We start from the raw sequence: 15,192 nt of genomic DNA, 5'->3' as shown, positions 1-15,192 counted from the left end.
CGGCGGCGGCGCTGCATGTGAGCGCTTTCGGCTGCCTCTAACTGCCTCTAGCCTGTTCGTGTTGGACGCTTTTACTGTTTTCTGGCCACACAAAGTTAAGGGTCATCGGGGATAATTCATGCTGGGTACATTAACAGGCTAGGTTTTAAAGTGAAAATAATGAAACTGAGTATAATCCAGGACCCATACTAGAAGACAGCCAGACTAACCTGGAGTCCACGGCTCCGGGAAACGGTCTTTAGGAGGCCTTGGACATACGGGGAAGTCCCGTTTCTTTAAGCACGTGATTCTTCAGAGCTCACAAGAGTTGGTCAGGAGGAGAGGAGCAGCAACTTGAAAAGCCAGAATTCTGCCAAGGTACTGTGCAAATTACAAGGCAATTGATGGGTTCTTCTGATGCTTTAGCAGTCAGTTTGATCACCAAAGATGTTGACTCCCTGTGTTAACTACCCACCTTGCATGGCTCGGGAGTGCTAAATACTGGAACAGGCAAAGCAAAAAAGAAAAACAGTGTATGCATCATGCATGTGTGTACAGATCAGGAGTTAATCTCAGCTGTAGTTCCTTGAGAGCTCTCCCTATTGATTTTTGGAGGACAATGTTTCTCACTGCAACCTTAGGCTCCCTGATTAGGTGGCACTGGCCAGCTCAAGAGCCACAGAGATCTGCCATCAGCTGCTTCCCAGCCCTGGGAGCCTGATTGACTAGACATGTCTCCAGGATCTCAACAGTAAATGAAAACTCACTACAAAACTCATAAAGACACTGGCAGAGAATGGCTCATTTTCTGATATCAGAAGTTTTATGGAGTTTCAAAGTTGCTGTCCAAGTTCTTAGCATGTTCGGAAGCATGGCTGAGGTGAGATAAAGACAGTCATCAGGGAAGTCTAAAATGGGGCATCGTGTCAAGGTTATGCTGATTTTAGCAGAAGTCACTAAAAGGCATCAAATTTTGTCACATCCTCCTCCAGAAAAGTCTTACTAGGTCAACTGACATTTTTTCTTTATTTTTAAGAGGTTTATTTATTTTATTATATCTGTCTGTCTGTCTGTCTGTCTGTCTGTCTGTCTGTCTGTCTGTCTGTCTACCTAACTACCTACCTATCATCTATCTGTTTGAATGTTTTGCCTGCAAGTAGTACCACACAGTAATCTTCAAGGTTAGACGAGACTGTTGAATCACTTGGAACTGGAGTTACAGATGGTTGTAAGCCACCATATAGGTACTGGGACCTGAACCTGGGTCTTTTTCAAGATTGAGCAAGTGCTTTTACACACTTAGCCATCTCTCTAGGCCCAGGTCAGTTGTTCTTTCTTTGTTTCTTTTTTTTTTTTTTAAGATTTATTTATTTATTTTTATATGTAAGTACACTGTAGCTGTCTTCAGACACACCAGAAGAGGGCATCAGATCTCATTACGGATGGTTGTGAGCCACCATGTGGATGCTGGGATTTGAACTCAGGACCTTTGCAAGAGCAGTCAGTGCTCTTAACCGCTGAGCCATCTCACCAGCCCTCATTTGTTCTTATTGTATGACTATTGTGTTCAAATCCCTTCTATTGTCTTACCCTCTGTCCCAGTCCTGTTAGTCAGAAAGGATTTTGTTTCTATTTCATATGTGACACAAATTCCTGCTTCGCAGGATCTATGCAATGGTCCAGAACTTTTGAGCAAAGCAAGTCCCTATAGGATAATCTACTAAATAGGGATGAGTTGACTGCACCAGCCCTGAATAGCTGGGCCGTTGTTGTCTATGTCACAGGTCTTGAGACAGTCTTAGAGGTCATCTCCAGTAGGAGTCAGGGTACTCTCTCTTCAGTGGTACGTGAAGGCCTTCACAGAGACCCGTGCATCATGAACGGGCTGCAGATGCAGAGAATCTGAAGAGATGCAGCACAGTAAGGAGTGGCTCAGATGCTTGGGCTTGCGCAGCCCCTTCGTCTACCGCGAGATTAGGACACCGACAGGGAAGATGGTCAGAGAAGCCTTGGGAGGGTGATCACGCTGCTCTTCTCAGAAGCGAGTCTGACAGTCGTCCTGTGGAGCACACGCACATTTAGTGACAGGAGGAGGGCAAGTCACAGAGCCATGGTGAAGTTTGAGCTCTTGACTCCATCTTCATGGGTTTCATAGGTTAGATCTGTCCTTTTCAATGCCAGTGCCAGGTGACTTATTACCTCACGTGTAAGACGAGAACAAGGATAGACCCGACATCACAATGTCAAGTGTGCTTGCAGTTAATAACAGATACTGTATTGATAGGAGATAAAATTAAGTCATGCATCGGATACTTCTGGACAACTAAGTTGTGATTTTGTCACAGATAGGCATGGGACCTTGCATGCTTTGATTCCCCGTGGCCTGTCTTGGTTATGGACACACGGTGGTAGTACCTCTCATTACAATGGTCCTTAAAATAGTTTCCTTCCACTGCGTTTTAATAAATGTGGTTTTAAAACTTGTCCCATCTCTCTACTAAGCAGAAAGAAATTATTTCTTTCTTAAGAAAACAGAAATGTGCAGGATTAAATGAGTTGTCCAAGGTGATCCCACTAGTAAAGAACAGAGCCAGGCTCAGCAGCACGGCAGTTGCTATTCTCAAGTCAGTGGCTCCCTTGCTCATGTTTCTCAGGTAACACTGATCCTCTTCAGCAGGATCAGTATGCATGGCCCACTTCATCTATGGGACACTAGGCACGGAGAATATAAGGTGTCTGGGAAGTTTCTCCCCATGGGTTCAGGAGACAGAATACAGAGACACTGGCTTTCTACAATGTCACAGACTCAGCTCTGCCTGCTGGACTCAGCCTGCTTCAGGCAAGGAGCCTTTGGTACCCTGCTGCCTGCAAACTACTGGCCACACAGAGACTTGTCAGGGATATCAGGGGTCTCTGCATGCATATGTTGTTGGAGACATTGCACAAAATCGCAAAGAGAAGGATGGTCAGTGGCACCTTGGGACCTACTACTCTGTGCTTCCAAGAAGGGTGAGGTTTTTGTGTCCCAAGATGTTTGTGGTACCCAGGGAGCAAGATGCAGATGGGATGCAGCTCCCTGGAGGAACATGTTCGTAGCCCTCCTGATTGTCTCTATTGATAGGTAGGGAGAACATTCTATGAAATGACAAAGCAAATACTGAATCCTTGGCAACTGTCCCACTGTGTCTGAGAACTGACCGTTTGTTACATCACAGTGTCTTTTTGGTTTGAGACATTCCGTTTTTAAAAATCTCGAATCATAGCTGGGTATGATGGTCCATACCTGCAACCTCAGAACTCCAGGGACAGAGGAAGGAGGACCAATAACCCGTATCCGCCGCTGACACAGAGCAGAGCAAGGAAGGGCTGGGCCATGTGAGACTCTGTCTCTGTGTGTATTTACATAGTATAATGGAAGGGCTACGAAACTACCTTTGTCACAGACTTACCCAGCTTTGCCTGTGGGGCATTTGACACCCTGCCTTCAAAGATCTCTGTTACGATTCTATGTCTCAGGCCATAGCTACCTATGTCAACTCCCTTGGAGAAGAGAGCCATCCATTTCGGTTAAGCCAACTTTTATGCATATGTCTATTTGCCATATTCTAAACAGTCATTCACCATGCACAGTGGTGATTGATAGTGAAGCAGCCAGCAGTGTGTCAGCTTTTCAACCTGAAGTAAGAGGCATTTGAAGCTTTTGTGCATCGGGAAGTTAGTGGTCAGTCATCCCAATAGGCCAGAGCTTTTCAGATGGTTATGTAACCTAAGGAGCTAAAGGTGACAGATGCTACCCAGATGATCTCAATGATGACCAATTTCTATGTCTTTTTGGTCTACAAATTGTAGAAACAGTGATGCATGCTTTTTCCACTTGACATTTGTGAAAAGGTAAAAATGTGCTTACTTTTGATAGCACTCAGATTGAACTCAGATTTAATGCTGATCACTCAGATCGAACTTGAGTCGGTCAAACCTGATTCCTTAACTCCAGCCCAGGTCTAACCTCCTGGCTGTGCAACCTGATCCCAAAGCGCTATGATTAAAGTGGTTCTTTGCTTGATTTAATGTTCTGACACTGTTGTCTGGCAATTCTTCATGATGTCATCTTTGAATGTAGGTTTGTAAGTTAAATATGATGGGATGGTGGGACATGAGTAGAGAGAGCGGGTATATTCAGCGTGTATATCTAGCCCCGTTCTCAAGTAACATTAATTGTGCCCAGTGAACAAAGAATTCTGATACCACAGTGCTTTAGAGTTAAAGGGAACAGAGAGGTTCCTAGGTAAATATGTGACTTAAGAAGGTACACAGACAGTCTGCACAAGCTATGCTTCCTGTGTAATCCGGTGCTTCCTTTGAATAAAGAAAGAAGCTAATGCCATCCTAAGAGCCAGGATTCACACTGTAGCATGTCCTGTGAGCTCCCTGACTGGCCAGGCCATTGACTTACAGAAACAATGGTGTCACAGAAGAAAGGGAAGGGTGGAGCAACCCATAGCTGTTGTTGCTTTCAGGCTCTACTTACTCATCTATAAGTCCAAGATGGCTTTAGTGGGGGATGCGAATATGGAAAAATGAAAAAAAAATTCAGCATTAATTTTGCATAGTTTCCCCTTTATACATGGGTGGGCTTTGGGGAAAGACTTGCAATTATTGGAACAGGGCAGCCGTTCGTTAAATGATTGACTGACAGACAACACAAGGGTCTGAGTTAGAGCCCCAGGTGAGGTGCATGCTTGCAGCACCAGAGTTGGGGATGTAGAGACAGGTGGATCCCTGGAGCTCTCCGGAATGGCAATGTATCTAGCCTAACCAGTGAGATTAGACCCAGGAGAGACTCTGTGTCAAAGGAGGTACACAGCCCTTCTGAGATCGACATCTGAGGACAGGCCTCCCTGTGCATGTGTACATGTATCCATACATTTATGTGCATCTGAACACATACGGATGCAACACACACACACACACACACACACACACACACACACACACACTGAACAAAAGAAACATTACTTGTATCATTTTGAGAATATTTCCTATAGGTTAAACAAATGGTCTCATATTTACATTTAAAGACAGCGTAGCACAGTAGAAAGCTGGGTAGTAAATTGAACGTTAATAATTTAGAATGCTAATTTTGCTTTATGTTAGAATGGCATATGATGAACTAAAATGGGGGGGGGGAGGGGAGAAGCACATGATGAGAGGTGCCAAGAAAGACTGTGAAGAAAGGAAGCTTTGCATTTAATTCTATGAAGATACTCTTCTGAATTTTAACCTATGAGCTTACATTTTCATTTTGCAGTTACTTTGCTGACCCTGCTCAAGGCCTAAGTAAGTGCCCAAGTCCATGGTCCAAAAGATACCATGTGTAGTCCAGGTTCAATGTCAGAAAAAAACACTGTCCAGAGCTCAGCTCCTTTGAAGGGAAAGTGGCTGAAAGCCCAGGGTGTCCAACATCACAGGCCCGTGATCCCCTGGAGATGCTCTTTCATCGTAATTGCTCTGGGAGGTTGGTTTCCAGGAGCACACTCTTGCCGTGCTCCCTTTTACCTCCACACACTCTCACGCCCACTGCCGTCCTCCCTCGTGAGAGTCACGGGGACAGAACTGCAGAAGCTACAGAAAACCAGGCTTGAAAGCAAGTCCAAGGGAACAGAGCATCAGTGTAGCCCTTTTCAAATGAATACATAATACAGTGACAAATAGGAATCTGCTTCTTCAAAGAATAATGCTTTGGAGATTTGGTGACCCGGTGGCCCTTAGTTAAAAATAAAGATTGAAAAGCCAGGTACAGAAGCTGGGAGAACTTCTGAGACCACAGCCATGGGTCTGCTCTGACATGGGAGAAAGGGTGTGTGGGGGGGTCAGCAGTGGCCAGAAATAAACCATCTTTGGAAATGGGCTTATGTCCATGAGCCAGTGTTCTCTGAGCATAGATTACTCAAATGGAGCACACACTGTGCCTTAAATAATCATCACGTAGGCACAGACTGTGACTTCAATTATCAGTCTGGATTCAGTTAAACTCATAATCTGGATCAGAGCAGGATTTGCAATTTGAAAGGATGTCTTTTAAAAAATCCAATTTAGTGAGATACCATTCAGAAGCGATGAGGGAGGGAGGAGCAATAAACAGCTTAACAATTATAATTAACAATCATATGCCAGTATAAAAAGCAGAAAATGGGGTAGACTCTTGAGGACTGTAGGAGAAGTCAGAGAAAGCAATAAATAGCTACTGCAATTAAATTGCTTGTGTTTTTATTCCACACGTGAACGTCCAGGCAAACCATGTCGAGATTGAACAGGATGCTATCTCTCCTTGTTGAGTTAAACCAGTTCTTCTTTTAATTGCTCACCTCTGCTCATCCACACCCAACAGAGATGGACACCTCATGTGATAGACTGCCGGTGTATTGTTCATAAACTCCAGGCTAGTTGAAAACTATTTTGGGTTTCTTACTCAAGTCAGATTTCAACTTTGATTTTTTTCAAAGGTTAATAGGTTGGTACAGTGGTCTGTTATGTCAACAGAGCCCTGGGAAAAAATTAATCACGAAAGCTATACAAAAGGTCAAAAGGAAGAAATTGAAAAATCCCCCAACAAAGAAACTACAGACCAGGTTCTGTGTGTCCCTAAACCCATTTTTATCCAAATGTAAGATGCCAGGCAAAGATGGTTAGAGGTGATGGTAAGACCCGGCTGTGGTCACTGATGGAGAAGACTGACAGAATTTCAGTAGGACATAGAAGCACATTTCAACTGCCTACTGTGATGCTGTGCTCTCAATGCAATAGAAATGGAGAAGGGATCTGTCAGTGTTATTTCAATGTTAGGTGAAGCTCATGTGGTAGGTATTGGCTGCTGTAGAAAGTGCAAACACTGGCTACTCTACAGGGGAGAATCTTAAGAACTGCGCATCACACAGAGCACAGTGTATCTGGTGGTCTGCTCCTATAGCAACAGGACAGGTAGAGTTAGGGAAGCTGGGATGGGTAGGGCTCTGCGCCATCCTGGGCTGTGTCAGTAATGAAATTTGTGGCTCACAAACTTCACACATTACTCTATGTGTATCTTGGCAATGGAAGGAATAGGGAGCCAGGTCAACACTGGAGAAGGTCTGGGTGTGTAGAGTGTTCTAGAGGCAAAAAGAAGACTGAGATATGCTAGTGTTGGTCAAGCTTCCAATGTAGAAGACAGATTTAGCATTGGCTATTGAATCTGTTCCTCTTCCATTTAAACTAGGCGATGGTTTAAGTAATCCAGATCATTCATGCTAATGCGAGTGCTACCGCTTCAAACATCCAAAAAAGGAAATAAGTAGAAAAAAATTTAAGTAGAACACCAGAAGATAAGAAACTGAATAGATGACTAAAACACAACATATAATTTGTATGACTCAAAATATAAGTAGTGGAAGTATATACATAAAACTGTAAGTATGGAAGAGTCACCTTCAGAATGACAGAAGATTTTAAGTCCCCTTTTTTTTTTTTTTTAATTATTTCCTAGGACATTGTTGTTCCTTAGTGGAAACTTGCTGACACAACATTTGAGTTTATAACATGCTCAGCACACACTCTAGTGTACAATGAGTTGCTAAACACAGTTGAGGCGGCTTTGCTAAACACAGTTGAGGAGGCTTTGTTACCCATCTCCACTTTATCATTTCCAGGGGCTCTTTGAAGCCACACTGATGGTCTTGCTGTCTCTGTGAATTCAGGAATAATGCTGGTTTTACTGATACTCTGGATCGTACCAGGATATAGTCAAGCTGTTGGTTGGGACTGGGTTCCTGTCAGTGTGGGAGGATCTGCCTCTTAGTGTTCTATGTGTTGTAGAAGGATTCATGGCAGTTTAGCTCTTAGTGCCAGGATGAGGTGAGAAAGAATCAGTCTTCAAGTTCTCTGTGTACCTTTAGAACTTGTCTCTCATAAGAGGAAAACATTTTTCGATTTTAAGCTTTCATGTTTTTGCATAAATTAGTATTGTATAAATCTGCCATCTATCTATCTATCTATCTATCTATCTATCTATCTATCTATCTATCTATCATCTATCTATCCATCCTTCCATCTATCTACCAATATATTTCAAAATAATCATCTTTTAAAAAGTACTGGAGGCTATCCAAAATGCATACATTCATCCATGGATTGACCCAAGACTCCAAGTTCCTCCCTTCTCTTCCTCTTGATTTCCCAAGCTGGTCTATTTAACATTACACCTGTATATCCTCTCCTCAGGTTGATGTGGACATCTGTCTATCTATCTATCTATCTATCTATCTATCTATCTATCTATCTATCTATCTATCTATCATCTATCTACCTGAGACAGGGAATGCTTATATAGCCCTGCCTGTCCTACAACACAGTATATCAACCAGACTGGCCTGAAATACAGAGATCCACCTGCCTTTGCCACCTGGTTGCTAAGATTAAGGTGTGTGCTACTACACTTGGCTCTGAGATTTCTCTTAAAAATTACCTCCACTTTTGTAAAGTTTCCTCAAGACCCATCTCCAATGCATGCTGGGTTCTACTTGTACATGTAACATTTTAGTAATTTTTTTTCCCATAAAAATTGTTAGTCTTCCCATCTGTTTTTGGTCTATTTCAAAGTAATCATCTTTTAAAAAGCCCTGGAGGCTGCCCAAGATGCACATATTGGTCCATGGATTGACTGGAGGCGCAAGTTCCTTCCTTCCTTCCTTTTGTCTTGATTTCCCAAGCTGGCCTATTTACTTACATATCACAGCTGTCTATCCTCTCCTCAGCTAGATGTGGACGCCCGTCTGTTCTGGTCATCATGTGACTGATTTTCCAACTTCTGTCCTTGCTCAAAAGCACAGCTTCCCTCACAGTCTGTGGATCTCCTACCATTGATCCTTACCCTCTCCTGACAGGCTGTGGTTTCAGCCTCAGGTGAGCCCTTTACTCTGTAAGTGCCCTAATGTTAGAGTAGGAGAAAAGCCAAAGGGATTCATTGATATGCAAATCTCCAGGCTCGATTCTGTGGGTCTGCAGACAGCCTTAAGAATTGGCTTTTGTTTCAAGCACCAAAGTGTTCTCTGATGCCTGCAATCCACAGTTATGCCCCAAGAGACAAAGTTGTAGCTATTTAACCTCCCTTTCTAATTCCAAACCTTCTTCAGTTTTCACAGGTTTCCTTCCTCAGCCTGCCTCACTCAGTCCCCACAGAAGAATTACTAGTTCTGCAGCCTCCATGCACCTACCGGGAAAGCTTATTGGAATCCCTGTACATCATCCACTTCCCGTGCCTCTTCTTTCAGGTCTTTCTTGGAATTAATTAATTTTTAATCATTGTATAATTATATACACTAGGCACACAGATATTGAGCACCTGGTTCAATGAGTACTAACAACTGTAAATTTTTTTTTTCTGAGTAATTCATACCATAATCAGGTCATTGGACATTTTATCAACATAGAAGGCTTTCTCTTGTCCCTTCTGGTCAACTTCTATCCTCTCCTGGAAGCAAGCTCTGTGCTCATTTTTAACTTTCTAGATCAGCAACCCTGCATCATGATAAAATTAAGATGGAAACATACCATTTTAGTTCCTTTGCTTCTGGCTTTTTATGCTCCACATGATGTTTTTAACATTTGTCAGTGTTTGGCATCAGCAGTCTTTAAAATGTCTATGTCTTTATGATCTGTAGTCCACTACATCATTTTTTTTTCAACTTGGCCTGTCAGTTGTGATAGCTGGTTGACTGATAACAAATATTAAGACTATGCCCACCTTCAAAAGTTCTGATTAATGGGTCCTGCAGGGAACGAAGTGTTTGATATTTTCCAAAGATTCCCACCTAGGTCTAATTTTGATATTTTGTGAGGGTAAAGCTTCTGGGTTGGGAGCAGGTAGCACAGCCACCTGTACTTACAGACCTCCCACTCTACTCTCCTGTACGTACAGACCTTCCCACTCTACTCTCCTGTACTTACAGACCTCCCACTCTACTCTCCTGTACGTACAGACCTTCCCACTCTACTCTCCTGTACGTACAGACCTTCCCACTCTACTGTCCTGTACGTACAGACCTTCCCACTCTACTCTCCTGTACGTACAGACCTTCCCACTCTACTGTCCTGTACGTACAGACCTTCCCACTCTACTCTCCTGTACGTACAGACCTTCCCACTCTACTGTCCTGTACGTACAGACCTTCCCACTCTACTCTCCTGTACTTACAGACCTCCCACTCTACTCTCCTGTACGTACAGACCTTCCCACTCTACTCTCCTGTACGTACAGACCTTCCCACTCTACTGTCCTGTACGTACAGACCTTCCCACTCTACTCTCCTGTACGTACAGACCTTCCCACTCTACTCTCCTGTACTTACAGACCTCCCACTCTACTCTCCTGTCTCAAAGGCAGGGAGTCCTCCCTTCTGCCTCTTGTTCTGGATCATGGTTCATGGGTGTGAGCTTGTCTTGTTGTTTGAAGCAGTTCATATTTCACTCTCCCTGTGTGAGCTAGTGGAGGATGTTGTGGAGCCTGTAAAGGTTTGAAGCAGGTTTGAACACACACGTTTCTTCTTGATGTTTCCTACCCTGTATCTTTTATCTGGCTGGTTTCAGGCTTTCTGCCTCCACTGGCTTAAGTAGAATCATGATGAAGTTTCTTCTGTTTAGAGGAAAGAAAAAATTAGCTTTTTTTCCTTAGAAACATGTCAGTCACAAAGCAACATTTTTACTTATTTCATCTTTCCCAACAAACTGTAGTTTCCCATGTTACCCTTCAACTCACTTAAGAGACTGGCATTGGCTTATACCACATGAGTGAATGGTTTCAAGGTCACTAATGATTTCTTAATCTCCTGAATGAAACATGTTAGTTTAATTTTTCTTCCCTCCTGCCTTCCTCCATCCCTTCCACCCGTCATCCTTGCTGCTTCCTTTCCTCTTCCTCTTCTTTCTCTTCCTCCTCCTTCCCCTTCCACCTTTTCTTATCTTCTCATTCTTGAACCAAGGGCCTAGAACTTCCTAGGAAGTTGCCCTACTTTACTACTGAGGTAGCTCTCCATTACACAATTCAATTTTTATTGTGATAAGTTTCTTGTATTTAACAAAGTAATCGTTTTTAAAATTGCAATTATTAAGCCACATTAAGTTTCTCTGAATTCTTTCTGTATATTTTTCTTCGGCTGGTCATTTATTGGTGTAGGGAGGGGGAAGCTGTTTGATGTCAATCAAAAACAAATATCTGAAGAGTTTTGTGTTAAAGACAAAGAAAGAATAAGATTCTAAGTTCTAGTCATTTTCTAATAATGAAGGTTGATTTTTATTGTATGTTGTTGTAAAAATTTTCTCTTTGGGCAATGTCTACACTCTTTAGGTCTCAATAATAATAAAAAAAAAATCTAAAGTTTGATTTCAATGAAAGTTCCTGTTGGGGAACAAATGAGCTTATTAGATTTACTTACAGAGCACGGGCGGCCACAAAACAGACACCGGAAAGTCTGCGCCCAGCACTTATGATGGCTTCCTCACATCTGGGCACTGGAGCTTCACGGCCTTCAGTCTTCTCCAGCCTAGAGACCTGGAGGTCATGCGCAATTTAAGCAAAATCACATATGAATGACTGAGGGGAGTAGCTGGATACTCAGGTGTGAGTCCAGTGACTGTCTGCCCTCCTTCTACAAGGGAGCATCAGCAATCCAGAAAGCCCTCTGCGGCAGTCTTTTGCAAGCATGAACATCAGAACTCACAGAGAGGGAGGACAGAGCTGTGCACCTCAGGTTATACCTATTTAAGGCGCTGTGTAAAATCCATGGAAGAGACTATAAACGGCCTTTTCAATCTTCTTGACTGGGCAAGTCTCAAGTTCAGAAAACTATTTTTGTGTTTAAAATCTTAAACAGCCCAAGCTTAAATAAATGCTATATTTTATGGTGCAAAATTCAAGGAAATTTAATATTTGGAAGAGGTAAAAGGATTTCCAGGAAAACGTTATTTTATTAAATCTGAGGAAATCATAGGGCTCATGAGGAAGAGAGGGTGGGAAGGATCTTCTGAACAGAAAGTCTGGTGTGAGAAAAACCAAAGGGCTTTATTCCCTTGCTAACTTTCTCTTTCTGTGCTTGGGGAATGGGGTCTGCATGGTTCTGGCCTTAGGGCTATTAAGGAGCTGTGGCATCTCCCTTCATGATTACGAAGAACTGCTGCAGCTGGGTGATGTGTGCAGAAGTGTCCCTGTATAGAGGTCTTGAGAGGCCATGGCTACATTGCAGCTCTCCATATCTTTAGTGTTTATTCCTTTTTCTTTTCTCTTCCCTCTCTCCTTCTTTCAGGGATGGATCAACTAATAGAGTTCTTCCCCAGTAGATTCTAAGCTGTCTATATGAATCCCTTTTCTGTAATTAAGAACTATCCACAAAGACACATCAGTTTAGAAGTGTTTACATATACACAAACGAAGCTGACGAAGTCATAAGAAGTGATTCATCCTGCATAGCAACAGCATACTCACTTTCCTGGAAGACCAATCTTTAAGATTTTGTTAGAAGCTGACATCTAGGATCCGCTCAGTTTGGAATTGTCCTCAGAGAGTGTAGTGGTTTAAGTGATACAGCCCCCATAGATCTCAATATATCACAGTGGGTGGACTTGAGAATTGAAAACCCTCCAGCCATCCCCAGTATGTCTTTCCCTCCTGTTTGTGGTTCCTGAACGCCAGTTGTTGCAGCCTTCCTCCTGCCTCCTCTGATCTGCCTTTATAGACTCTAGCCTCTGAAATCATAAGCCCCAGATAAAGCCATCTTCTGGTACATTGCATTGGGCATATTGTTTCATCTCAGCAAACTAAAAGTGACTAATGTACATAATTTGTCCATCCGTTAGTTTCTTGGATGAATTCAAAGATGTCTGACCAGAGTACATTCTCTTTAAAGTAGCTCAACTGGTTTTCAACAAAATCTCAGGCCTTATGTTCAATGTCTCCATCCTCACCAGAGAACTAACTTGGAATCCATTACAAGGAGGAATTTATTCCCTGCTATGCTGAAAACACACACACACACACACACACACACACACACACCTTAATTTATTCAATCAGTACATTTTCTCATAGCATCCACCAGAAAGATATTAATAAATGACAATTATTTTCTCTAGACCATGAAGAATAATCTCCTGAGAGTATTTCTTCACCAGCACATCAAACACAGCAAAAGCTACCAAAAAAGCAAGAGCACAAATGGCCAGGCACAGTTGGAACAATGGAGATAGGTTTAAAGGTCATATAAAATTTGGGTACAAATGGACAGAGAGAGAAGCAGACTGGTCTATATGTAGACCCACCTTCTCTTTCTGTCTCCATAAAACTCAGAATAAAATCTAAGGCTATTTCTCCTGGTTTAGTCTCCCGTTCTTTCCATCCTGAGCCCAGATTGATAATTAATGACCCTTGAGAGAAGGCTACTTAACTTTGCCTTTTCTGCAGAGTTCGGGGAACAGAGGACACCAAGATGCCCTTGCTCTCTAATTAGAGAGGTTGGAGCCTATTGATCATCATGGAGATAAGCCTGTGACCTACTTCAAAGGAGCAATTTCAGCACATGGCAGGTGACACCTGGGCTTCTACGGGGCTGTGACTGTAAGTGCAGGAAGCTTGTGCCACTGGGGGTTCATTTTAAAGAAAAGAGTGCTCTCCAAATCAGAGCAAGAGACCAATCTTAAGTAGGAGCTGTCTTCTACCCTCACATAAATCCCTCACGTTGATCCTCCAATCGAAAGCTGCATATCTGGTCTAAAAGAGTGAACTTATTTTGCAAAGTGGTTTTTTTGTTTTGTTTTGTTTTTAAGATATAGAAATTATATTTTCTCTTTTAATTTGTACTGATTAATTCTTTGTCCTTGCAAAGCAATATGATGGTTTGGGAATTTTGAGTTACAGTAAGAAGTAATTTTTATAAACATTGAAAGTTTTTTTTTTAATATCCCTGACAATTCGTTTACAGCGATTGTCTTGTTGATGGAATCGGTTGTATTGGATTGGATTGCAGTGCTTTGTTGTTTGATGGAGCAATGGTTCCATTACGACGGCCCGGGTGCAACCAGAACGGCTGTATCATAAGAGCAGGGGCTCGGTGCATTGGCTTCAGATGAGCCTGCATATTGGACTGCTCTAATTTTCAATATCCTTTCTTAAGTGATATATAAACAGTGAGCTTTAATTTTTAAAATTATGATAAAATGCGTGTAACGTAAGATTTAATTTCAACTCTCTGAAAAAGATATTAAGTAAATCTGCCTTGCTGTGGCTACTGCCCCTCCTATTACCAGAGCTCTTTTATCTTGAAACGTCCAAACTCCATCCTTCTAATCCATTGAGAACCCCCTATCAGCCCCCCACCACCACCCCTTCTCCCAGCCACAGGAAACTGCCTCTTGACTCTTACTCTATGTGTGTGAACTCTACAGGATTTAGAACAGCACAACTACAATGTATCTTTCCTTTCTTAACTAGCTTATTTTCTTCCATGTTGTTATATGTCAGTTCTTTGGTTTTTAAGGACAACATATACACCATTGTCTACACAGCATGTACTGCTTATGCCTCATCTGCTGGTAGTCAGTTGGATGGCTTCAGCCTCTTGGCCATTGTCTATCTTGCTGCCGTGAACACAGGTGTACAAATATCTCTTCAAACCCCAGCTCTCATGGTGGATATGAAGGGTGTATAACCTGAAATGAAAGTACCAGGTCATAACTCTTCTTTGACCTGGGTTCATATATACTATAGACAAGGGGTAAAGAGAGCCAGGGGACCAGGAGGGGATAAAAGGGAGACCAAAAACCTAAGACTTAGAGATTTATCTGTGAGACGCTTGAGGAAGAGGAGGACTGCCTGTCACCCTGAACAAGATCACTAGGAAGTGTGGAATCTTTTGGGGACCATGGGGGAAGTTCTTATTCCATTCTCAACCATAACCACCCTCCAGGGTGCCCTCCAAAGCTTGGTGCTGCATGGTTCCGCATGGTGCTGCATGGTTCCGCATGGTGCTGCATGGTTCCGCATGGTGCTGCATGGTTCCGCACTTTAATTTGAATGTGGGAACTGTAGGAAGAAAATAGAAACATCTAGAAGGGTTAAGGAGAGGGCTTCCTTCTGAACTTAAGGATGAAAACTCCATGCCACACATTTTGGGGGGATTAAACTTTTTTTTTTTG

General features: G+C 42.6%; 1 protein-coding gene across 1 annotated transcript in view; it reads left to right on the top strand.

Moving 5' to 3' along the window:
* The first annotated feature begins 201 nt into the window (after nucleotides 1-201).
* The window catches only part of Oxgr1 (oxoglutarate (alpha-ketoglutarate) receptor 1), a 22,851-nt gene continuing 7,860 nt past the window's right edge, over nucleotides 202-15,192 (top strand). Inside the window, exons 1-2 of the mRNA NM_001001490.3 lie at nucleotides 202-357; nucleotides 13,463-13,615. The gene's annotated coding sequence lies outside the window, so the exon portion shown is untranslated. The remainder of the gene's footprint in view (nucleotides 358-13,462; nucleotides 13,616-15,192) is intronic.

This window comes from Mus musculus, chromosome 14, assembly GCF_000001635.26.
Source record: "Mus musculus strain C57BL/6J chromosome 14, GRCm38.p6 C57BL/6J".
NCBI classification, from domain to species: domain Eukaryota; kingdom Metazoa; phylum Chordata; class Mammalia; order Rodentia; family Muridae; genus Mus; species Mus musculus.
The sequence above is the reverse complement of the archived record's forward strand: the minus strand, read 5'-3'. Positions and strand labels throughout refer to the sequence as shown.